Here is a 25631-nt window from a genome sequence, read left to right as displayed (position 1 = left end):
TTTTATCCAAAGAGCTTTACATGTACGTCACATTCACCCATTCACACACACATTCATACACTGATGGCGGAAGCTACCATGCAAGGCGTTCAACCATGACCCATCAGGAGCAATCAGGGATTCAATGTCTTGCTCAGGGACACCTGGACATGAACTCGACAGGCTGGGATTGAACTGGCAACCCTTGGGCTGAAGGACGACCACTCTACCCACTGACCCATGCCGCTTATCTTGCTTTTAATAATTTATCTTTAAATTATGATTTAATTATGATTTTATTGTGATTTTTTTTGCTATTTAATGCTTTCTTTTACTACTACTTAATGTTTTTTTTTTGCACAGTCTGTAATGCTTTTAATGTTTTATGTAAAGCACTTTGAAGTGTCTTGTACATTTAATGTTCTATAAAAATAAGCTTGCTTTGCCTTGATATTCCCACGGATGAGCTGGAAGATGTGGTCAGGAGTAGGGTTGTCTGGGCCTCCTTGCTTAAGCTGCTGCCCCGGCAACCCCACCCTGGATATACAAGAGGATGGATGGATGGAAGTTTTCTGTAACTTCTTTTACTCACATTTTCTTTGCTGCTTGTGTTAATTTGTATTTTATACAGGAAATCATTTATAATTGCATTTAAGGTAACATTTAAAAACGAAAGTAATAAATGAAAAGAATGAAATAGCAGTTCAACATTCCCTTTTGTCTGCTGCTCGTCTCTCCCTCCGTCACCTCTTAGCATTGATAAACTCCACCATCTCAGCAGTAAATGGACTGTTAGGCATGTGCACTCGCCTATCGATTCAAGAGTTAGTCTGTACCGATGACAGCATGCCATTTACCGTGCTTATCAAAGTGGCAGGAGTAAGGTCTGAGAAAGAAACAGCTGGAAAACGATGGAGAAGGATCGTAAGAGAAAATGAGAGAGAGGAAAGTTGGAAGGTTGAAGGAGGACAGAGGGGGAATGGAGTGTCTGTCGAAGTGATCAATACCAAGCTGCAAACTGGAGACAATTATGACCAATCGAACCTATGTTTTAGAAGAGAGGAAAGGGGGAGGGAAGTATAGAAAATCCCTCCATCTATCTAGCAGGTCTCAGCCTGCAACAAGACATCCATCTTCCTCCATACGGTGTTTATTATAGTTTTATCACACTCTGTAAAATGTGAATATTAGCATACTTCATCACAATGACAGGTTGAAAATAACAGCAATGAAGAGCTGGTTTCCCAGCAGTGGTGAATCTAAGATGTGCAATCATAACTTGAACAAGCCTGTAGGTTTGAGTTTCGGGTTAATTTGGCAGGTGGAGGCATAAATAATTTTTTTCTCATTATGTTAGTGTGTTAGTGTTGATATGAACATTTATTGTTGCAGTACAAATATAACTGGGCAAACAAAATACAATAAAATCAAGCATATGCGGGGTTTTGAAAATGTTATGCAGTTTAAAATTCAGCAGGAGAAGTCCAGTACATAAGTCGGAGTTACAGGCAGGTAGTATGTTGGTTTGGATGCAAATACAAGCTTTCTAAAATTCAATGGTCTGTTTTATTTTAATTTTTTAAAAGAGTAAGAGGACTCCGTCATTGAGATATCATGTAATTCAGATAAATAACATCAGACTGTTTATTGATAAAAAGATTAATTTTAAACCTTTTCTAGAGGAAATGTGATTTTAAATGACTGTTGTGACTTGGGTAGTAACGCGCTACTGTAACTCTTACTTTTGTCAGTGAATAATACTCTAATGCATTACTCTTTGAATAAAGTAACTCAGTTACTGTTGCCCTATGAAGTGTTATTCCGTTGCTATCTAAATTAATACATTTTTGCTAGCAGTTGTGGGATTCTTCCTTTTACAATGGTGATGCAGCACAATATGGACAGTGTTGCAAAGTTCGCTTGTTGGGCTTATTTTTTATGAAGTTGCTGGTAAATACCGTTACTCGCGGATTGAGGCTTTTTTCTGCCCCCTTTCTGAAGCCCTCCTGATTCTCTCAGTCCACAAAACAATAACCCCTGGACGAGGAACGGGAAACGTCAAAGCAAAAGTAATTTTTTTCAGGAACTAGTGTCTACAGCCCCGTTAACTTGGTTACCGCGGGAATCTGAACCGGAGCGCCCCTACCGACACACACACACACACACACGTGCACAATTTCACTTGACAGAGAAACGCTGACAATGCCCACAAACCACTAAGGAAATATATTATTAAAATATATATATATATAATAATAAATAGCAGAAGAAGAATTGTGCACTGGAGGGCTCAACATGCAGCAAAGATTTAATTGTTGAGCAGCTGTTATTTTATCCTACATTTCTATTTATTTCAAATAATCTGCTGGCCTGAAAAATTAATTTCTGAGTTATTGTATTTCGTTCAAAACTAATTAAGTTATAAGGATATTAATATAAGTAATAACGTAGCTGAGCTTTTGAATGAAGTAACTAGTAACTGTAACAAGTTCATTTTTTTTTTAAGTAACTAGTTCAACACTGGACTTGGCTCTGAAGATCAAACTGAATTAACTTGACCTTTTAGTGGCGCGGGGTGGCGGGGAACAGTTAATAAGCTGCCAAGTAGTTTACAGGTAAGTGTAATCCAATGATGTAGGAAGAAAATCCAAATTCGGCGCAGCAACATTTTAGTTTCTTCGGATACTAAGAAATGAAAGTTCAGTGAACTTCTATTAACCACTATTAAGGCCCATTTATGATCCCTTACGTGCGTAAGTAGCGATGTCCATTTCAAACATTCATACGTTGTCATCCTCACACTTCCATGCATCTTTTGCGTTACCATGGTTAAGTCAATTCTTCCACTAGTGGGCAATACTAAGTTCAGAGTTCTCTCCTGCGAGTCAGTTTCAGACACCATTTGGAGGCGGTTAATACAACGTTATAAATTTGGTCCAATCGCCCAACACACCTTAATCACTCACATACAGTCTTGTCTTGCTTGTTTTTATACTTCTTCGTTCCCTTCATGATCCTCCTCCTTGTTTTTTTTTTTTTTTTTTTCTTTCGCTGGTCACATATCAGCTATTCTGCTCAGCACTACCCCCACAATTTCCAGTGGTATTGTCAATTAGTTCCCAGATTTGGTTAATGTAAAAGTTTTTTTCTTCTTCTTCTTCTTCTTCTTCTTTTTTCACTCTAAATGTATTGAACAGGTTTCAGAACCCTAACCTTTCAAAAGTAACATTTCCAAATGCTAGATATAATTGAAAGAAAACAAATTACATCCCTCTCAGCAGTTACTATAACCACTGAAAATATGAACCATTTCATCTTTTGTCACATTACTTTTTGACAAAAGATGGATTCTTTTGAGACTGGCAAGATTACAATTACAACAGAATCTATTTCCAGACTCCAAGCTGCACCGAAACACAACAGTTAACCAATCAATGTCATACCTGCACCTGCGGGAAGGTTTTGTTGTAATAGAAGTCACCAGCTTTGTTTCCATCCAATTGTCAACCAAAGTTGAAGCAAACTTTTGAAGTTTCATTCCACAAAAGAGACACACTCACTTTTTTGTATGATATGGATAATGATGAAGCCCCAGGAAAATTATGCAGCATTAGAGTTTCAGTAATCAGCCATTGTGTGATGTTTGAGCAGTCCTCATGTCTGGTTCAGTATTTTCTGAGTGAGTCAGCACAACCCCTGTTGTTCACTGTGGGTCATTCATGATTCGTGACTGCTCTTTCAAATTTCTTGCATATATTGTTCTTAAGAAACTTAAAGCAGCAATTCTTCTTTTTTCTTATCCCTGTTTAAAATTTTTTTTCTTTCAAAATTCAGGACGCTGTTGATTTTTTTTTTTCTTTTTCATGTCATATGTTGGACATTTCTGCCATTTAGCTACAGAAAAGGATGCAGGAGTAGATTGTTGAGTTCTTTGTTGCAAAACTGGTTCATTAGCCCATTTAGTTACAAAAATTATCTCTAGCATGATAAGCCTCCAAACATATATATTATATAGAGAGATATAATTGATCTTTATATAATTTTAACCTTATTTATTCTATTTTCTTTACCTCAAATTTAAATGAATTTATACTGTAACTCTTCAATGAGAAACTATGACCCACGTCTCACTCTTTCAGTCTTGTCAAGAAAGCTTTATCTTTACAGCTTTGTCTCAATGAACAACATGACATCCAAAGCATCATCATTTTTTTTCTATGACTTTGAAAATACTCTGAAGTGTTACCTGTTCAAGGATTTTTACCATGTTCTTAAAAGTAAATGAAAACCAAATTATTCTAAGTTTCTAATCACAGATGCAGAGAAGCTCTAGATGTGTTTAGGTAACAGGTAACAGTTTGTTTTCCTAAACAAATTGAATTTCTAGATAATAGATATTTACATTTGAATCTGTTCTTTCAAGACACAAATTATTTTATTCTCGTGACCTCTTCTTTAAGATTTATTATCGTGGTTGAAAAATGTTATGCTGCAAAATAAATTAACTCTTAAGGGAGATAGCAGATATTACCAGAACTAGATTTCACTTTATGCAATATTGCACACCCTTTTTTAACACATGCACAAGCATTTCACTATAATCTAAAAGCTGGGTGTCTTAGTGCAACAAACAGTGAGTGAGAATGGAAAAAAAAGACATAAAACGCAGCCCTCAAGGATTAAAGTTTAACTTGCTATTCCACCACCAACCCTCCTACCTCCTTATCTGGACATTGTTGTCCATTGCCTTTGCACTAACAGAGCATTTGTTCTTAGGGTCAAAAATGGCTGTTTGCTGCTAGATGCATCAGACAAACATTTAATTGCATCTCAAGGATGCTACAAGATTTGACTGAATGAGAATGATTTGGGCAGTTTGATGTTTAATCAGGCAACTGTGTGTTTGTGATGTTTTTGCTGTCAACAAGCTGTTCATGATTATTTGCTGAGTCTAACATTCACAGACTGTGTTCACAATTTTATGACCAACAAGAGGCTGTTGTTCTTAAAATGTGGTAGTTATGATCTCAAACTCAGTGAAATTGGTTAACAATAAACCTTCTGACAAATGTTCCCCAAACTACTTTAATATGACCAAGATTCCTGGAAAAAAATGTTTGGTTAAAAACTATGAAAAAAACAGCACAGCATGACGACATAACGAAGTAAAGAATCCTGTGGTCTCGCTCTGAAACATTAATTGGGTCTGATACAATCATAATATTGTTTTTACTTATCAGGTGTTCCCAAAGAAATTAGACATTAAAGTTTGCATAAAATCAACCCCCCCCCGATATCACTACCACATGCACCACGATGCTCACAAAGAAATGTACGAAGCAATGTGCCACTAAATAGTCTTTAGCCTATTGACTGCTACTTGGTTATTATAGCTTAAACCTTGTCAGTGGCAGAGGGAATTATCAGTTCCTTTGCTATAGTGTCAGGTGTTTTAAACCATGAAACTCTGCAAACTACTTCTGGTGAGTTAAGCTTTCAATGAGTCTAATGCTGCTTTAATAAAACAACTCTGCTATATAAGACAGTTAAGTAGTTCATTTCTAAAGTAATCAACAGGCTTTTCTTTGTGTTCAGGATGAGAAGTCCCCAAGTACAGCTTGTTTAGCTTCATACTGTCAGATGCTAATATTTTGCAACAGTCTTCATTACCCACCATTGACCATTATCATTACTTGACCATTACATGGGCTAGCCTCAGGCAAGATATGCCCCATCATATTCTCTTCTTTTCTTTTTTTTTTCTTTTTCCTTTGGTAGTTGATTCATCATTTGCCCATTAGCACTTTCACAAATTTGTCCATGTTTTGCTTGCAGTACAAAAACATTTAGCCTTGCTCCCCCTCTCACTGTCATGTCACTGCCCCCGAGTTTAGGAACTACTGCTTTAGGTCCAGTTTTTTTATCCTGTTGCTAGAATAGTTTTATAAACATTACAAGCATTCACAAGGTAACCTTAATTTTTTTTTCACTTTAGTGGAGGCTGACTCCAGACTCATATACAACTAAAACTGTCTAGTCATGAATATGTTGTAGCGCTTGGTTTCAGTTAGTAGTTAGCATAGTACAGTAAGCAGAAGGTTAAGTAGTATAACTGCATCTTTAAATGTAAATATTTAGCAACTTGCCTTCTAACAAGCTTTCTGGCTAAAGTTAAGAGACTCATTTGAACATTTCTGCCACTGACATTTGACATTATATCATTTTAGATTAGCTTTTATGCCCATTTACCAAAACAGCCGTTACAGCCACTGAATTTTTACCGTTTTTGACGTTAATAAATTAGGTTTGTCTAAGCAGTTTATTTTTCTAATGGGCCCAGTAGTTACTGACATGCAACTGAAGGAACGTTATATAATGCAACAGTCTGTTGTGTTGTGCTGGACTGAATCACTTAGATAAGTAGCAGGATATTAGCTTCTATGCTAACTACGATTCTGTCTTTCAAAAAAGCTTGTTTCTGACTTTAACAAGTTCTTTTGGATTCTTCAGTCATAAAAGCCTTTATTAAAACTCTAACACTTTTAGTGAAATTCTTCATAAAGCTTCACACAGCATGTTGCAGCTTGTTAAATGACATCATGTCCTCTCCATTATCCTCCATTCAGGCCACCATTACCTCACTTGGCTTCAGGACTAAAAACCATTGAATCACTAAGGCCATGCAGAACTTGGCACTGTTGCTTCCACACTGAGACTTGGGTCCAATTAAGGGACTGTGCGATTTTACGAGGGAGGTGGGAGATAAAGTTGCCAAGGCAGCATCCAGATTATAATTGTCCTGGAGTGGCACTAATCCCCTCCACCCCAAATCAAGGCACTTTCACTCTGTCTGAAAGAGCAATTTCATAAATAGAGGGAGGCAGAGAGGAGAGAGAGGCTAATGAAACAAAACAAAACAAAGAAACTTCATGGCCCTTTCTGTCTCCACTTAACACTGGCTAATTACTACTCAAGAACACAGACAGGCAGGCAGGCGTTGTACAAAAAGCAGACATGCAAGTTGCTTCATATTGATTAAGTATAAAGAATCTCAGCAGAAGTGGTGTGAACTCAATACTACTGTATACTGTACCAGAATTTAGCAGTTAATATTGACATAAATTGAAAATCTCTTTCCTTGCGACTTTACTGCAAAAAATCCCAACATCGATCGTTTGTTTGAGTAGTCACTGTGACCTAAATCAAAATTTAAGACTAATGCAATACAAGTTCAACTTAACCAGATCATTTTCACTTTTAAAGTTAATGAAGTAGTCTTGATGGTTAAAATCCAAGAAATGCTGAATGAAAAATGCAAGGAAAGTGGAATGATCCCCTCACCCAACGCTCCTCTTCTTTGTCATCCAGATTATTAAGACTTATCACTTTAAGAAACAGAAAGGATGTCATTTGTTTACTTTTATATTAATCAAAAATGCTGATAAGAATTGCATTCTTGGGGGTGCAAAATTAATTTACAATGGTGTAACTGATAAGTCTGCATGGGTCGATGTACTCGTTAGTTTCACTGTCACGATATTGACCAACACACTTAAATCTATCTCATTAAAAGCACACATTTTCATTATGTACATCTCCATAACACAATCTATACAGTGTGTAAATATGTTCTGTATTGGTCTTGCTTGAATGTTTAGTTTTGGTGGCCCCATGTAGGAAAGCTTTTAGTTTTAGCTTCTTGGTCAGGAAGGCTTCAGATTGGCTAAATTGTGCTCTGGCTGTTTTCAGGTGCAGGTGGAGGTAGAAGCATTTTGAGAGAACCTTGAGAAAGCAGTAGAAAATGAATAAACTTTGTTATAGAGGAGGAAGCTTTTTGATATAAATACTGTGGAGGCAAACCATTTATTTAGACATGGGACTTATGGTTTCCAGCAGTACTGTTCTTCAGAAAGCAAATATAATGATGCAGTGACTGACTCTGAGAATTGCAGTGTGAGGTTCACACTGCATGTAATGCTTAATTCTGAATCGACCCGCATGCACAGCAGTGTGATGTCTCTCTATTTCAGTTACGTAAAAGCCAAACGACATGTTACCTGACCGTTCAGACTGTGATTGCTTTGGCAAACATCACTCAAGTATCTGATTTAGTAACACGAGTTGTCTGGGAGAAATCAGATTTGTGTTAATCAGCCTGTCATAAGAAAAAAATGTGTCACCTGTGCACAAAAAAGGTTGGATTTGGGCAACTTTTGCCTGCAGTGTGAATGTAGCTGAAGAACAGACTGAAGGAAGAAGTGGATGGATGTTTTTATTTATTTAATGTTTCTTCATCACTGACCCATATATATATATATATATATATATATATATATATTATATTTATATCAATAATTAATTTCTTCATCATTATTTAAATTGAATAAATTTTCATTTTAAATCTTTTTAATTTAATATTATCTTGTGCTTTTTTTATTTCTATTTTTTTCATGTTTATTTTTATTTCTGACAATGTCTAGCCACATCATGAAGAAGAGAAGAAACAAAAAATTAAACTCAGTGCACCTTATTCAGTCCTATTTATTTTCTCTCCTTTTTTTCTGCAGCTTAACCCTGTCTTAGATGATTCAGTTGACAACTCCTAAACATAGGTATAGTTGCCTCTAATCTTAAATCTAGCTAAAATCACTGTCTTTGTTTAAACATTATTTAACCTTTTTTATACAACAAACATAAAATGTCCCGTATGATATTGTTCACTACACATGGAAGAAATACGATCTCTACGTAATCCATATCCCCTGCAGATACTCTGGATTTTTTAGTATATCTCTGTCACAATTTTATTGCAGGACTCCTTGTCATTTTACTTTACCCATTCAACTTGGGTAACAGTTGCCATAACAATGTTTCAGACAATACATCTGTCTGTGCTTTTTATGTTTGAGGAGTGCAGAGTTATAACATCGCTTGTAATGACGCAGTATTGTTGTCTGCAGCCTGTCCAGGTGCCCCCAATGAGAGCTGGATTTGAATGAGAATATTCATGAAGCAGAGATGCATGCATACTGGATCAGGGTTGTCCGTTTGCCACGGCTGCTATCAAAAAGGACATACATAATAGAAAATCAAAACAATAACATGCATTTGTGCATACAACATGCATCTGCTGGACTGAGTGTATGTATATTTCCATGGGGGCGTATGAGTGTGTTTTTGTGTATTCACTATTATGGCTGTTTCCATCTTCTGCCATGGTTATGAGAAAGGCTCAATGTAAAATATTGGATTGAGAGGCTGTTGAAGTGTTGACTATTCTTTTTTTCTTCCTGTGCCCACATGGTCTTTGATATGGAAATCACACCTCACCACAGGGCCCATAAAGGCCAGATGCATGCTGGGATTTACCCCAGGTATCTGTCAGACTCTATGGTCTATGTGGTTGCAGGAGATTACTTAAAAAATATAGGGACAGATTTTAACTTCTAGCGTTGTGAATCTTTTAACTTCTATCTATATAGTCATATTGATCCCGAGTCAGCACGACATCTTTAGCCTCCACTTCCAGGGATAATACAGTTGTTTTTCCTGCTGCCCATGCTGGACAGATTCTTGTGAAAACTGCATTAGGTTTAAACACCAAAGTGAAAACAGAAACCCCAAGACTGCATAAATTGTGATCAAGACATGTTTGGTTTTTTGTTTAGCCAATCAATGAGCCAAATTTTCTTCTTCTTCTTTCTGATTTTTTCCCTTCTTATTCAGTGGTAGTTTTGGGGAACATTGCCCTTATTGAGCAGATGTTGCAATTGTGTGTCCTGTTTTTTCAGGTGGTTTGGTCTTCTTGAATGAAATACAAAATAAACCAAAGGAAGGTGCGAGATTTCTTGGCATTCCCTGCCCAACTACACTGAGTTCCCCGGACTATCCTGTGTGAATTAGGGGTGGGAATCTTAATGGTTCGATTAAATTACGGCTCTGTTCTCACTGCAACTCCATTCCAATTTTTTGCCCATATGTGACTCATATCGGATTTTTTAATGAGCTGCGCAAATCCAATTTTTTAAAATCTGACTCAGGCCACTTTTATATGTGGTCGTAGATCGTTTACACATGCTATCTGTGTGGAAGCGACCTCAGTCTGAACAGTCATGCCGCATTTCATTCGACTTTGACGTCACAGAAATCCGATAAACATCACAGTTGTGTTTACTGTGTTGTTGACTTTTCTCTTTTTTATTGTAAATGAAAACAACAACAAAATGACACCATCACTTTAAATAAATGAACAAAAAGTAATGAAATGTAGAGTGGAACGCGGGTGTATTTACAATTAGCATGTGTTAATGTGCGGGTCAGGTCCAGATTTCACTGGAAGATATTCACGGGTCATTAGCATCCTTACAGGTTTGGGCAGGTGCGGATTGGTAAAATTGGACCTGTGCAGGACTTAGCACAGACTTTTAATTTGAAAAATGCTTGAAACTGCAAAGGTTTGGATGGGAGGTGGGGTGATCAGGGAGCGGAAAGTGGGCGGGTCAGGATACACAGGCAGAAATGATTGACAGAGAGCAGCTCAGCTCACTGGCAGGATGCAAAGTGAGACTCAGAAAGCATCTACGTCACATTTGAGGTGGAAGACTTTTCCCTTCCAGAATCTCCTCAGCTACACAAGACAAAGGTGGTCCTGAACTGTACCACTCTGAGTGGCGCTGTTGCCAGATGAGGATCAGCATGTAAAGAATAAAGTCCTCTCACACCCCTGTTCCCCCTGTGTATGGCTGCGGGCGGGGGGGGGTTGCCCCGGGGCCGGGTCCCGGGGCCGGGTCCCGGGGTGGCTGCGCTGGTGGGCTGCTGGCTCTGTGGGTGTTGGGTCAAGGGGGGGTGCTTGGGGCTCGCTGTCCTCTGGTCCGCCTGGGGTGTCCCCCACAGGGCATGGTGAGTGATTGTGGGTGCGGCGCGGGGGAGGGTGTGAGTGTGGAGTTAGATAGGGTGCAGATTGGAGTAGGTGAGGAGTGGGGGGAGGGGGCCGATAGCACCCTGGTTCCCGGGGTGTGCAGCTGGAACATCGGGCTGTGTGCTGGCCTACGCCGGGTGGCTGTCTGGGGGGGCCTGGTCCTAGGCATGTTGCGGGCCCTCTGCCTTTGGGGGGTGGGGTGGCCCCCTCTGGGCTCCTGGGGCCCTGGGCCCTTCGCTTGGGCTGCCCTGGGTGGCCGGTCCCTGGCGGGGCCGGCGGCTGCTGATCTTGGCCCACTGGGACCTGTGCCCCGGGACCGTGGGGGGCTCTTGCTGGGGCTCTCCTCTGCCGCCCTTCGGGTGGGGCTGGAGTCGTCTTCATGGTGGGGTGGCTTGGGTCGGTGCTCCGGGTCTGCTGCTGAGGGCCCAGGCCTCTGGCCCTGGTCTGCCTCTGGCCTCCGTGGAGGCATGGTTGCGTTTGCATGATCTCACTCACCACTCTTCATCACTGATCACTCCTTGTTTCTCATGCTCTGCATGCTGACACAGTCACTGAGTTGTCTAGTGGGTTTTTAATATTAAGCGCTAATTATTTTTTTATTTATTTTTTTTGTGAGTTAGTATCTGGTCGCTGTTATGTCTTTTTGATTTGGATATTATTTAAAAACTCTTAATGACTAGCAGCCCTGTTTTTTCTGTGTGTGTGTTTCTGTTTTTGTAAAAGTTGTAGGAAATTTTTTGGTGTGTTCATGTACAGGTGTAGCAGTTTTTTTTGTCTGGTGATGGTGTGGATTGAAGGGTCGTTGCCTTCTGTCTTTAATCTTTTTGTCTCCTCTCTTTGTTTGCTCTTTTTGCTATTTTCCCTCTTTTTCTGTCCCCTCCGGTCAGGTCCAGCAAGATTACATAGATTCCGTGATTCAAAGTAAATAAATAAATTAATCAATCACATTATCAAGAGGAGCCTTACTCATAGGTCTCCCCTTGGCAGAGCAAATTTGTTCAGCACAATACAGCAACCAGATTATCATTTTGTTTGCTATGACGCTGGACAGGACAAGTTAAAAAAAAAAAAAAGAATAAAGTCCGGTGTTACTTTTAGGCAAGGCAAGGCAGTTTATTTGTATAGCACATTTCATGCACAGAACAATTCAAAGTGCTTTACATAAAACAAAAGCATTACAGATATTTAGAAATAGTAAAAGGCATAAACACATAATCACAATAAACTAATAAATTACATTAAAATGATTAAAAGCAAGATAAGTTAAAAAAAAGTTAACGTGCAGATTTCATGCATAGGCGCATGAGAAAAGATATGTTTCTAACCTGGATTTAAAAATGTCTACATTTGGCGAAAGTTTAATCTCCACTGGCAGTTTGTTCCACTTGTTTGCAGCATAACAGCTAAATGCTGCTTCTCCATGTTTAGTCTGGACTCTGGCCTGGACTAGTTGGCCAGAGTCTTTGAATCTAAGAGCTCTGCTAGGTTTATATTCTCTGAACATATCACAGATGTATTCTGGGCCTAAACCATTCTGGGATTTGTAAACAATCAGGAGGGTTTTAAAATCTATTCTGTGACTGACTGGAAGCCAGTGTAAAGATTTCAAAACTGGTGTGATGTGTTCAGATTTCTTAGTCCTGGTTAAAACTCTAGCGGCAGTGTTTTGGATGAGCTGCAGATGTTTTATGCTCTTTTTAGGAAGTCCTGTTAAAAGACCATTACAGTAATCCAGCCTACTGGAGATGAATCCATCGATGAGTTTCTCTTGGTCTTTCTGGGAGACTAAACTTTTAATTCTGTTGATGTTTCTGAGCTGGTAAAAAGCTGTCTTAGTGACAGCTTTGATGTGGCTGCTGAAAGTCAGGTCTGAGTCAATCAACACTCCAAGGTTACGAACTTGGTCAGTGATTTTAAGAGCCCGAGTCTCCAGGTGTTTACCAATGCTGACCCTCTTCTCTTTGCTACCAAACAGAATAATCTCAGTTTTGTCTTCATTTAATTGTAGAAAATTCTCCTTCATCCAGGTGTTTATTTGCTCCAGACACTGACACAATAAGTCTATTGGACTGCAGCCATCTGGTGACAGAGACACATAAAGTTGTGTATCATCTGCATAACTTTGATAACTAATGCTATAGTTCTGTAATATTTGACCCAAAGGGAGCATATACAAGTTGAACAGAAGCAGTCCAAGGACTGACCCCTGGGGGACTCCACAAGTCATGGCCACTCGCTCGGATTCATAGCTGCCGATCGTTACAAAATAACTCCGGCCTTCTAAATAGGACCTGAACCAGTTAAGAACCGCTCCAGAAAGTCCAACCCAGTTTTCCAGCCTGTGCAACAGGATTCTGTGATCTACAGTATCAAACGCAGCACTGAGATCCAACAGAACCAGGACTGATACTTGACCAGAATCAGTATTCAACCTAATGCCATTTAACACTTTGACCAGAGCTGTTTCAGTGATTTGATGAGGTCGGAAGCCGGACTGAAATTTATCAAGATTTCCACTTTCATTTAAAAAGTCATTAAGCTGGTGAAATACAACTTTCTCAATAATCTTGGAAATAAAAGAGGTTAGAGACAGGTCTATAGTTGTTCATTATAGAGTCCTTTTCTTTAGGAGTGGCTCAATAGCAGCTATCTTTAATGACTTGGGAAAATGCCTGATGCCAGTGAGCTGTTAACTATCAGTAGGAGATCACTTTCTACTGAGGTAAAAACTGTTTTTAAAAAGTCGGATGGTATCATGTCCAGAGTGCATGTTGTTGATTTCAAATGCCAAACTGTTTCTTGTAGGATTTTTAAATCAAACATTTTAAATTGCGGCATAACATCAGAATTATTTCCGGGTTTTAGACACAGACTAGTTTTCTTGTGTGATTGTGCGGAATTAGTATTTGCCTAATTGTTTAAATTTTTTGGCTAAAAAAGTTGGCAAATTGGTTGCATTTCTCAGTGGAAAGGAGCTCTGGGCTTATCTGTTTAGGAGGATTTGTAAGTTTTTCAATCATAGCAAACAGAGTGCTACAATTGTTGACATTCCTGTTAATCATTGCAGATAAATGCAGCTCTCTGGCCTTGCACAGCTTATTGTTATAGTTAGCAGGCTTTGTTTGCACAGCTCATAATGGATTTGAAGTTTATTTTTCTGCCATTTCCGCTCAGTGTTTCTGCATTCTCTTTTTAGGCTGGTAACCACAGTGGTGTTTCTCCATGGTGTTTTCTGTTTGCTCAAAGTGCTCTTGATTCTTATCGGTGCAACAGCATCCATTACATTCAAGATTTTCAGATTGAAATTATCCAGGAGTCCATCAGCTGACTCTGCACTGGTTGTTGGTAACATGGCCTCCACAAACTTAGCACTTGTTCTTTCATTAATGTACCTCTTCCTAACAGAGAAGCAGGTTGGTTGGACATTCTGAGTGATCAGTAAATCAAACAAAATACAAAAATGGTCAGACAAGGCCAAGTCAGTGACCACAACAGAAGAAATATCAACACCCTTTGAAATAACCAGGTCCAGAATGTGACCTCGAATGTGGGTCGGTTCTTTTACATGTTGCCACAAACCAAACATCCAATATGGAACAAAATTCGTTGACATTACCATCTGTCATGTTATCTATGTGAATGTTAAAATCCCCAGTTAAGATGAAATGGTTAAAATCAGTAGAGATAACCGACAATAATTCAGAAAATTCATCAATAAAATTTGCACAGTGTCCTGGACGTCTGTAGATGATTAGAAATAGGATTTTAGGAATGCCCCTTAAAATAAAACTAAGATATTCAAAAGAAGTAAAATCACCAAATGAAATTTCTTTACACTGGAATGAATCTTTAAATAAGGCAGCTTCTCCTCCCCCTTTCCTCCCAATTCAACATTTATTCATAAAACTAAAATGAGGGGGTGCTGTTTCATTAAGAACTGTAGCACTTGTGTCTTCTGTTAACCATGTTTCTGTCAGAAAAAGAAAATCTAAACTGTGAGAAATGATGAAGTCATTAACTAACAGTAACTTGTTGGACAGAGATCTAACATTTAGTACAGCTAGTTTTATGAAGTTTACACTGGTCTCTGTTGTATTCTGAGTTATAAAAGGTACAGTTAACAGATTAGATCGATTCACCCCACAAGCTGATCGTGTTTGATTCCTTATTTTACTAACTAACACAGGAATCCTACTGGGTCCAGGCTTGATCTCAGAACAGCTGTCAGTAGTAGCAAAAGTACAGCAAGGACCCTGAACGCATCATGGCATGTTATCTTTGTTGTGAATTCTGCTGCTGCTCTGTGAACCTCCTGCACATCCTCCCATGCCCTGCTCTGCCAGGACAGATGATCTAAGGGGAGGATGAGGAGGGGGAGGAGGAGGAGCCCTGTATTTCTTGGTAGATGGTGGTCGCTGGGGTTCAGGCCGGGATAGAGACATCCTTTGAAGACCTTTGGTGATGTGGAGAAGAGGGTCTGGTGAGGGGGGAGAGCTGGGAGTTGATCGCCTCTCTGCTGTGTCCTTCGCTCTTATCTGTACACTCATGTTTGGGTTTGCTGTCCCAACAGCATGACGCAAGTGTGTACCAAGTAATCTGCACCCAGTTAGATTTGGATGCACACCATCAGGTCTGAATCGCTCCTTACAGTTCCAAAAGATATTGAAGTTATCAATGAACTTTATCCCATGGGTGATACATGCATTTGATAACCATGTGTTCAGGCCAAGAAGTCTACTGAAAAGTTCAATTCCTTTACCCGCTGTAGGAATGGGTCCTGAAATGTAAACATGGTGTGCTCCAAACTGACACAGTCTCTCCAACAGCAGAGAAAAGTCTTTCTTTAGGATCTCGGAGCCAGTTTACCTCCTCAGAATATCAAAAGACCCTGTGTGGACAATAATCTTCATACCATCTGGATGTGAAGACAGAATGGTCGGCAAGATCTCTCTCAGTTCCCTGACTGATGTATCAAAAAGTGTTAGATTTTTCGTCTTTGCCATCCTTACATGCTGTTATAGAGTCCCCGATCAGAATTGTGTCTATTTGTTTTTGTGTGGAGGCACCGATAGCTTCTCTAGTCCTCCTGTTTGTGGAATTTTGGCCTCTCCTCCTGGTCTGGTTAGCCGTAGGCTGAGGTTTAGGGCCATTTCTTGAGTTTTTATAGATCCTTGCATTACATTCATCATCATTCATTTTAATATGAGTCAACACATATTTATTTTGCAGTGAAACTTCAGGTGGTGGAGTAAGTGCTGGAGCTTTAAATTTCCTGCTGGATTTACCTCTGCAACGAACAACATCAGACCAGGTTCTGGCCGGATTTGATGACTTTGGTCTAGCACCAACACTGTTCCAGTAGGAGAGATCAGTCTGATGGTCCGGTTTGGGAATTTCTGGGATTTTCCCCAGCTATTCCAGTGTCATTTGAACCCATCCAAGGAAGTGTATCAGCCAGGTCTGTAGCGGGAGGCTCCACATTCGACATACCTTCGTGTATTAAGATTTGACTCAATCCATTTGACAACTCAGTAGCTTGTACAGAAGCTACAACAGAGTCAATAAATTCTTCATTCACACGAATGTCTTGCAGTGTTTCAATCCTCTTCTCCAGCTGTGTTATCCTCAAAGAAAGTTGCTCACACTCAGTGCAGCTCACTGATACTGCAGGGTTAGGAGACATCATTCCACTAGTTCTCCGATGGCAATCAACTAAATTTATCAAAAAATATTTTCGTTCCAGTGATTTATAAGTGACCAGGAGTCCTTATTCCTAAATTTCTTGCCGGTAAAGATAAGAAAAAAGAAGAAAATGCAAGCAGAAAGGAGAGCAAAGCAGGAAGCGTCCACACGGCAGCAAAGCAGGAAGAACACTCCTCGAAAGGACAAATCCACCTCATTGCAGGATTATTTAATCAGAAAATCTGTAAAAGAATAGACGTCTGAAAGTACTAAATCTACACCATGTAAGTTCACATATGTTGCATTAGTGGGTGTTGTTTTCTATGCCTGCAAAGCAAGGACCCACCTGTTTGCATCTGAAAGAAGGGGCTGTGAGATTTTTAAAATTTTCTAGTGACATAGAGAAGCACCAAGTGCGGCTCAATACGGCTCTACATCACAAAAAACAAAACCGGGTTTTACCCTGTAGGGGGCGCTATGAACCATTTTTGACCTACAAAATCCCATTTTTTAAAGAAATGAAAAAATCACATTTTAACAACAGCATTAGTGGTTTTCTTCACAATTAAGTAAGATGGTGTTTTTTACAGCTCAAAATAACACAAAAAAGCCCCTTTTTGAGGTGATGGTGGCTTTTGTTTGACAGCTCACTTGACACAATATGGGAGCTTCCATTAGCTGCATTAGCCACCAAGAGTCCATGTTGAAAGAAAACACATGGTCTTCCTTTGGAGTGTCTGCAGCCATACTTGAAAACTGATTCCTAAAATGTTCAATGAGAGTAACTTTAAATGTCCTGCATAGAAAGTCCTGTGTGACGTACGGTGGCTGCAGCAAGATGAACTGTGATCTGAAGGTTGTAATGTAGCACGCTGGACATCAAAGTATGTGTACACTTCCAGACATCGTGGAGATGTGTTTTCACTGTGACAGTGATGAATCTAAGTGACATGACAGAACTAGAGCTGTTTTGGGGGACGGCCTGAATATATCTTCAAAAGTAGTGGGGGAAAAAAAAAGCTTTTTTTTTTTTCTTTGTGTGATTATAAGAATTGGACCAGGACTCTCCTGTACACAACAGAAGGCCTCATCAGGCATCTGTTTACAACAGAAAAAATAAATACAAAAACAAGAGAAAATTAGACACGCTTAATTTAGTTAATCTTTTAGCATGGTTTTTTTTCTTTACAAATCTTTTACTCGGTAACATTAAGAATAAGTGAAGTGGCTTTTTGGGAAGAAAGGAAATTTTAAAAATTAGAGTGCTGCTTTTTAAAAGTGACTGACAACAAGCATAATTTTATTTTTTAATGTTAATATTTTACATGCACTTATTTAAACAATCACAGGAAGTTTCAGTGTTAATCTGGGTTAATTTCAGTTTTCCAGTGATCATAATGACTAGTCTGACCTCATTTTACCATATTGATGGAAGCCAGTAAAGTTATTGACATTCCTTTAATTGGCTGATGGCAGTCAAAGCAAGTAACCAATAACAATCACAGCTATCTGTTCCAAGTAAATAATAAACTAAGAGTAAAGACATTGGCCAAATGTTGTTAAAGCCTGACAATCATAAATAACAGATTTTCTCTCTTATAATAAACTGTCAGGACCAAATGATTATAGATAACCTTGGTCCAGGGATAACAGGCCTGTTTGGTTCTGTAATATTGCAGTACTTTACATTTCAAGCACAGGATTAGCGTAACTTAGTGATTTAAAAAGTAGTGTGGAGAGCAATGGTTAACAGTGCAGATGTGAACTCTGTACATTAAACACCTGAAATCAGTCATCTGGCAGAAGGCAGAAGCATCTATAATGTAATAAGATAAAATAAAAAACATGTCAGTTAGCTTATATTATTTTTTATTCTTATATGTTGTGTGTTTACTTGTAGTGTGAAATTATAAAAGGCAATACTATGTAGGGCTGGGTATCACAGCTAATTTCCTGAACCAGTTTTATTCGCAACAGCCGGATTTGATTCTATGCCGATTAAATTTGATTTAATGTAAATTAATGTAGGATTAAAATATATATATATTTTTGAACCCAGTATTTCAATCAATAAGCAGCACTGGTAAAGAGACAAATATGTATAAGATCATAACTATGCCCAAATCAAAGTTAATTGTGAAGTTGCAGAAGTTTATAAGACAGTAAAGTGTTGTTCAAAGACATTTTATCTTATTTAAACATGTTTCTTATTTGGGTAACAACCACCATTTAGTGCTACTGTCTTAAGGCAATGGGCTGCACTGACCATGACATCTGTTTTTCCATACCTGGAACCTAACCAAATCAATCGGGTAATTTTTCAACATTACTACAAAAAAATTTAGATTTTCATTGTAGAATTAGACAATATTCTCCTCTGTTATCAGTTTTCTGCACCATCCAATAACTGTGTTGGATAATGTCTACCTGCACATACAGCACGCACTGAGATACATTTCAGCAGACCAGCCTGCTGCTTTAAAGCGGTATGGTGGACACCCGCTGGGCTTTCTGGCAAACAGCATGGCACAACAGACAGCTGGCAAACAATGATCACACCCCCTCTCCCTTTTTCCCCAGGTGCTAAATGGGCTGTTTGGTACAGTTGAGGTCATCCAGAAACGGTTGGAAAATGAAAGCCTAGAGTTTTAATACACCACAACAGGCTGCTGAATCTTTGATTTTTGTTTTTTTCCCAGACAAAATGTGTTCTCAAGAGGCCGTTCTCATGCACCAAAGGTGTGTAATGACAGCAGAATCAGGCCTGGTATTATGAGCCCGTAGGCTTATTCTAATGTCCTAAATAGCCAGCTGTAATTTCTACTGGATGACACACGGTATCACTGTTGTCTGTATGCACCACTGAACAAATGGTCTGATACTCTAAAGGTCTCATTAACAGCACTGCACGCCTGATTAGCCAGTGGCATCTTGGCTTGATCGTAGGTAGCTGATATTTTTGTCCAATCACTTGTTATAAAGAGTATCTGAAAATTTAGAGATTAGTTCATGAGCCTTTAAAAACTGTGTCCTTGAAGCCACTTGAATCTAAAGAAAGAAAAAACAGTGATCACTGAAAAAGTGGTTAAAGCCTGAAATCAAATGTTTCATGTGTTATTGATCCTCTTCACAGAGATCTTTGTTAAGGGATGTTGGCAAATAGGAAAGTGCCATAACTGGGATGTAAAATGCAGGTGATTATATAAATCTTAGAAATGGAGGTGAAATGAAAGCCAAGTTGGGAAGAGTCAAAACTCTCCTTCCATCTGAAGACGTTTGGAAGATTTTTGTTATGCAAGCACAGAAGAGGAAATGACAGATTGAAATGTTAGTAGCATTAGTATGCATGGTGAAAAAGGCACGCCAGGACACTCAAGAGGCTGAAATCAAGAGGTTAGAAGTGCTCAGTGTGACAGAAGTTAAAAGTTGGCTATAATTGTGTTCAGTTTTTTTGGGATAACTTCATGTAATAACCTCTAGAAGAAGGAGATCTAGAGGTTAAAACTTCATCTAGTCTGTAGCATATTTTGTGATCATAGGGTACTTGAGGTAACATGTTCCTGTCTGTGCATTCCTGTATCTCCAAACTATTAAAAAAAAATAAAAAAAAATCATTGGACAGATTCAGGGAGAGTGATCAAGATATTAATAATTTACCTTTTGTCAGCAAATGAGCCAAAAATCTTAAGTTTTTTTTTTTTTTTTTTCATTTTTTCTTTTAACTCGTCCTGTCCAGCATCGTAGCAAGTAGAGTGATGGTCTGACTGATGTGTTGTGCCGACCAACCTGAAGAGTCTTGAATGAGAGTGAAAGGACAAAGGAAAAAATTGGGGAGCATAGTCCACCCGGCCATCCCTTCCTCCCTCCTTTTGGGTGTTTATGGCAAACTAAACAGTGTCAAACATGCACATCATGTGAAGAGAGGTCAAATACAGTCTAGAAAATATAGCACATTAAGCATTAGCATCATCAAGTAGGAAGGTGTAGGGTTGGAATTGAACATTATTGGGATAATATTGAGTGGATAATTTTTTGGTTGTTTTATGGGATCGGGTTGGGAGAGAGGGTATTAAACAGAAGAAAAATGTATTGAAATCATTATCGATTTCACCAGTGTTATGACTAATTTCCCTACAATGATTTCTCATGACTCAGTAGAAGTGTGTTGTGGTGTATTTCTCTACAAAAACTTCTCACTTCTGCATGCACCTCCATAGTTTCCTCTAACTTAGTTATTTTAGCTGCATGCTTCAGCTAGCAGCTTAAATTCCAATTCTTTTCTCTTAACTTTCTGATATACTTACAAATCGGATCACTTGGTCGCAGGATTTGCTGCTGTTTTGCAACTGGTGAAGCTTAAACTTGACTTTTACTCACAGTTGAAATCAAACTAGCTGCTGCTCAGGCGCTCTTGGCTTTTTGAGCTTAGCAGGAAGGTCCACTTTTGAATGATGTGTTTTACTTACCACAAGCTTATGATGTTTCTAAACTCCTCAGTGCTGCTGAGCTATAAAATTGTTATTCAAAAATCAATTTTTCAATTCTTGCCCATATCAATAAATCCTATAAAGCCTGTTACGTCAAGGATAATTTAATGGGAGATATTTCAGGACGAGGTTTCCAATATCCAGAATTTGCAATGCAAAATTCATTACAGATGTCTATAATTTTTTTTTTTGTGTGTGTTCCGTATTAAGGCAAAGACAGATTTCTGTGATGAGTATTGCTTTTAGTAAATATCAAGGAGCTTCATTTATTTAGCCCTAGAACTACTAGAAGAAAAGGGAAAGCGAGGATGTGTTTTTCTGACTGAGAATTAAAAGAGAGAGAGAGGGTGCACTGACACAATACCCATGTTTGTGTAAAATAGGTGGTTATTTGTGTGTGGATGTTGTGTTTTTCCACTGAACATCTGCCTTTGTCAAATCCCTTCTTCTTCTGGTAGAAACAACATCACCACACACTGTGTGGCATCTGCAGCTGAAGGTTTCTGTTAGCTGGGAGGCTGGTTGTTCATCTGCAGAGCTTACTGGTCACTGACAGGCAGGCTTGGAGACACAAGGCACTCTGCTCCACAGGTGGGCTCAGAGTTCTGTCAGGGCCTGGAGGCTCAGCCGTAATTACCCCCACCCACCACAGCAACCATAACAAGCTCCCTAGAATATCTTCCTCCCTCCATGGGGTTAGCAGAATACATCAGAGCCTTGGCTGATGTACGCTACAGTCCTGCAACTGACAGAGCTAATGTGTGATGGTGGACTGATTTGTTTGTACAGCTGTGGTGTGGGTGTATGCGCAGGTGGCATGCACATAGGTGCCTGTGGGAATGCAAAATGAAGGCATGTACATATTCGCATATACTTCACATCTTTCACAAGTGTACACAACCCTGCAGAGGAATGTGCACATAAACTGTCTGCTGTCACACAGCCCATTAAATGTATGGTAGCACTTGAATGATTAGATAATTAATCAGCTTGTAAATGGATATTTTGATTAATTGAAAAGTAAGTTTGAAGCAAAAAAATATCATCCAACCTCTCACCTGTGCAGATTCTGTCTTCTGCATTGAAAATATTGTAATTCATAAACTAGTCTAATAAAGATTGAGATTGCCTGGATGTGGCACACCTTCTTTTATTTCACATGCATGTAAGGATAAAGGGTCAGGATTAAGTGGTTATGTAATAGTAAATCTAACAAACAAAAAACAAACAAAAAACCAATAATCCTGGTTTCACATATGGACCTAGATGGACACTTAAAGTCTTATGCAATCATCTTTTTGCTAGCATGAACTTTCTGGTCCTTCAGCCACATAAACTCCTTGATGAACAGCAAACAAAACATAACGTACCATACTCAAGGAGTAGTTATTTCTGAACTTTGCTCATTTGTTAGTAAAAACAGCTGATGCAGGAATATCAATGTGTCATTACAAGCTGCAACATATATATTTTGTTTTACTTAATTCAGCCACTTCTTGGTTGTATGTTTAAGGCTACATCCACATGCGACCGAAGTGATTTAGTATTTAAAAAGTTTTCTGCAAAGACTGAATATTTTCAAGGAATGTGTGTGTCTTTGCAAAACCATTCAAAATGCTGTAGTATATATGCCAGGCCTGTGAGGGGCAACAAAAGGAGGACAGCATCAAAAAGAGAGGACAGGACACCGAGTATGCACATAAACTCATGCAATGTACATAAACATACGAAGAAGGTGATGGCGAGTTGAAAGCGGGTATTTTAGATATTTCCCAGATTTTGCTGTAAAAGCGATAGCATGCTTCTGCACAACAAATGCAAGACTCTAATCTGCAATGGCTGTAGCTGTTGGTGGGGTTTGTGCATCAATGTCGGGGGCTGGAACTATGGCATTAACGGTTAAGAAGAGATGTATTTGGGTTGTAAAACCATGAATGAAAAGGTGATGTTTCAGATTTGTTTATTCTGGGCTCTGGTTTAAAATGTACTTTTTCAGGTTCCCAAAACACTGGTTCCATGTGGACAAAATGTCCAAATGATAAACTCGTCTCTCTCTGGACACAGCCTTAGACGTGCATGGTTTCATGTATAGTATATATGAAAAACTCTACTGTGTGTCTTAGTCTTCTAACCTGGCTGGTTCTGTTTCGATGACTCCTACCTACACATCTGCACCTGAGGACAGCATTATTATTTTTTTTTTTTTTTTTAGAGAAAATGTCTTTTTTTTCCTGAAACCAATACTAATAATGTTTTTTTTTTTTGTATTTCCTATTACAAAAGTGTTCATATTTAGGAAAAACATTTACATATTAACGTTACGGTAAACTGTATGCACAGTTATGTGCCAGGATTTTTTAAAAACTATAAAAAAGGACAAATGTTTGGTCCCTTAATTTGCTCTTTGATTTAGCATGGACAGAAATGGCAGCTGCCATGTTTGTGACTTCCTGTATCTTTCTGTCATCCAGCTGCTTGAAGAAGCCTCTGAATGAACACACAGTATTTCCTCACTGTGCTCAGATTTGCAGCATTCTTCTCTGAACGTTCAGCTCTAGGAGCTCCAGATCAGTCCCCAAACAGAACCAGTACTTGATCTTGAAAGCAGACAACTCTCTCCAAAGCAACTTAAATCTGAAGGTGGTTAGGCAGTCGCGTTAACGGTATTGCCTAAGGAACCAACTGGAAGGTGTTAATATTTGTACCCTGGGGGATTCGAACTCGAGTCTCCCGTATTGGAGAAGGATGCTCTGCCAACTGAGCTTCATTTCAGAAGTTACCTAAAAATGATATAAAATGAAGTTTTAATATTTCCTGTCCTAATCAGGAAACCCTTAAATTTATTTCCCTAGTCTGACTTGGAAGTTGTGATTTCCTATTTGTCACCGAATTCCACCATGTTCTATCATTATTAAAACAAAACACAGAAAGATTCACAGTAAAGCACAGGTTTTAGTGTTTCTGTGAAACAGATGAGTACGAGCTGGATTTTTGAGTGATGTGGTGACTGGCCAACTGGCTCTTCTGAAAGTTCAGCAGTCTATGCGTTTTTTTTTTTATTTCTCAGTCAATCTGGTGTTTGGTAATGTGAGTTCTGTTTGCAGTGTACTCATTTTAGCTTTCGGGCCGGGTACTGTATGCACCCTCATACAATAACATGCATTAAGCAGTAATACAGTACAGAACAGAGTTTTGTTTCCAATTTGATGTTTTTGTTTGTGTGGCCGCTTTACAGATCTAAGAGGCACTCTGTGGGAGAGGAAAGATGTGGATTTGAGTTGCACATCTCAACACAAGTTGATATGAAAAGAGTGGTAAATAATAGTTGAAGCTGTGGGATTGTTTTTGGTCTTTTTTCTTCTTCATCAAAGCAGGTCGCTGACATTTTTATTTCTGAAAACAGCAAACTTGTGGGATAAAAGTCCATGATAAGCCTCCTTTAGTGTATTCCTCGCTCTGTTTTTCTTATGATTCTGCCTTCATACTTTTAAGTTAATCTCTCTAGTGCCTAAATGTTTATTATTCAGGTTAAAACTTTCAAATGTGTTTGAAAGATGCTCGACGTGTGTTTGTTGGTTATAATTAGTGATCAGTCATGCCACGTTGATAAGCTAATTGCTCACACATAGAATTAATTCTCATCTTTGCTTTTGTTTCCTCACGTTTCCAGTCACAGCAGCAGACCTGACCTCTATTTTGTTTTGTTGCCTCTCACCTGTTGCTTTTCTTTGTGCATATAATGGGCTACTTAAATACATATTACTGTTGTTTGGTGTGTTTGAGTTGTCTAATATAGCTGTTCTCAATCACAGCATGAGCAGTGTGGTGAGTAATTAGCACAAATGATTTCTCAGTTTTTCACATCACTGTTGGCTCATGTGTTTTCCTGCTGATCCTAAACAGTAGGAAATGGATTTCTATGCTGATGATAGCTGAGTGATTCACACCGGTGGGTCTACTTTGATTTACTATGAGATGTGATGTAAAGTAAAAGGAGGTTAATCCAAAAATGAAAGCAACAAAACTCAAGAATATCTACATCTGTTCACTTGAGACATTAGAATTAATTTTGCACTTCCCAGCTGAGATGTTTAAAATGATTTAACATGGGTTTTGAGAAAATTGTTTTTTTATTGTCATTGTTAGTGGTGACATTATGGAAATATGCTGGCAGAGTTTATGGAAAATTGTCAGCAGATGTTATCCGTTTTTCATTTTAGTTTTTTATTTTGTGAGTACTGTTTTTTTTTCTTCTTCTTCTTTTCTAAAACCATGTGATTGTGCTTCCTAAGCCTTAACAACCATCAGGAAATCAACAGCAGTCCGAAGCTAGACGCTAACTTCAGCATCTGCGAGGAAAGTCCTATGGCTCACTTAAGCTGAAAACATCCCCCGATAGTTGCAAATGCAGATTTTAAACATGAATTTGGTTCACTGTAGATGGTAATGTCTGGGGCAAATAACCATGTGTGTGTGATTTTTAACAAGTTACATCAAGATTTTACAACAGCACATCAACAGTAGAAAAAAATGGAAGTCTAGAGGAAATTAACAAAAGTAGAAGA

General features: G+C 38.7%; 1 protein-coding gene and 1 long non-coding RNA gene across 3 annotated transcripts in view; both read left to right on the top strand.

Annotated features, from left to right (window-relative positions):
- Window positions 1-25631, top strand: part of LOC121643841 (receptor-type tyrosine-protein phosphatase N2-like) — a 252573-nt gene that overhangs the window by 134823 nt on the left and 92119 nt on the right. The window lies entirely within an intron of this gene.
- LOC121643844 lies at window positions 2777-24268 on the top strand. The gene is made up of 3 exons (XR_006011177.1): window positions 2777-2863; window positions 14371-14379; window positions 24257-24268. It is a non-coding gene; the product is annotated as an uncharacterized LOC121643844 (long non-coding RNA).

This window comes from Melanotaenia boesemani, chromosome 8 (assembly GCF_017639745.1).
Source record: "Melanotaenia boesemani isolate fMelBoe1 chromosome 8, fMelBoe1.pri, whole genome shotgun sequence".
Taxonomy (NCBI): Eukaryota; Metazoa; Chordata; class Actinopteri; order Atheriniformes; family Melanotaeniidae; genus Melanotaenia; species Melanotaenia boesemani.
Note: the sequence above shows the minus strand (reverse complement) of the source record. Positions and strands in the feature narration are given on the sequence as shown.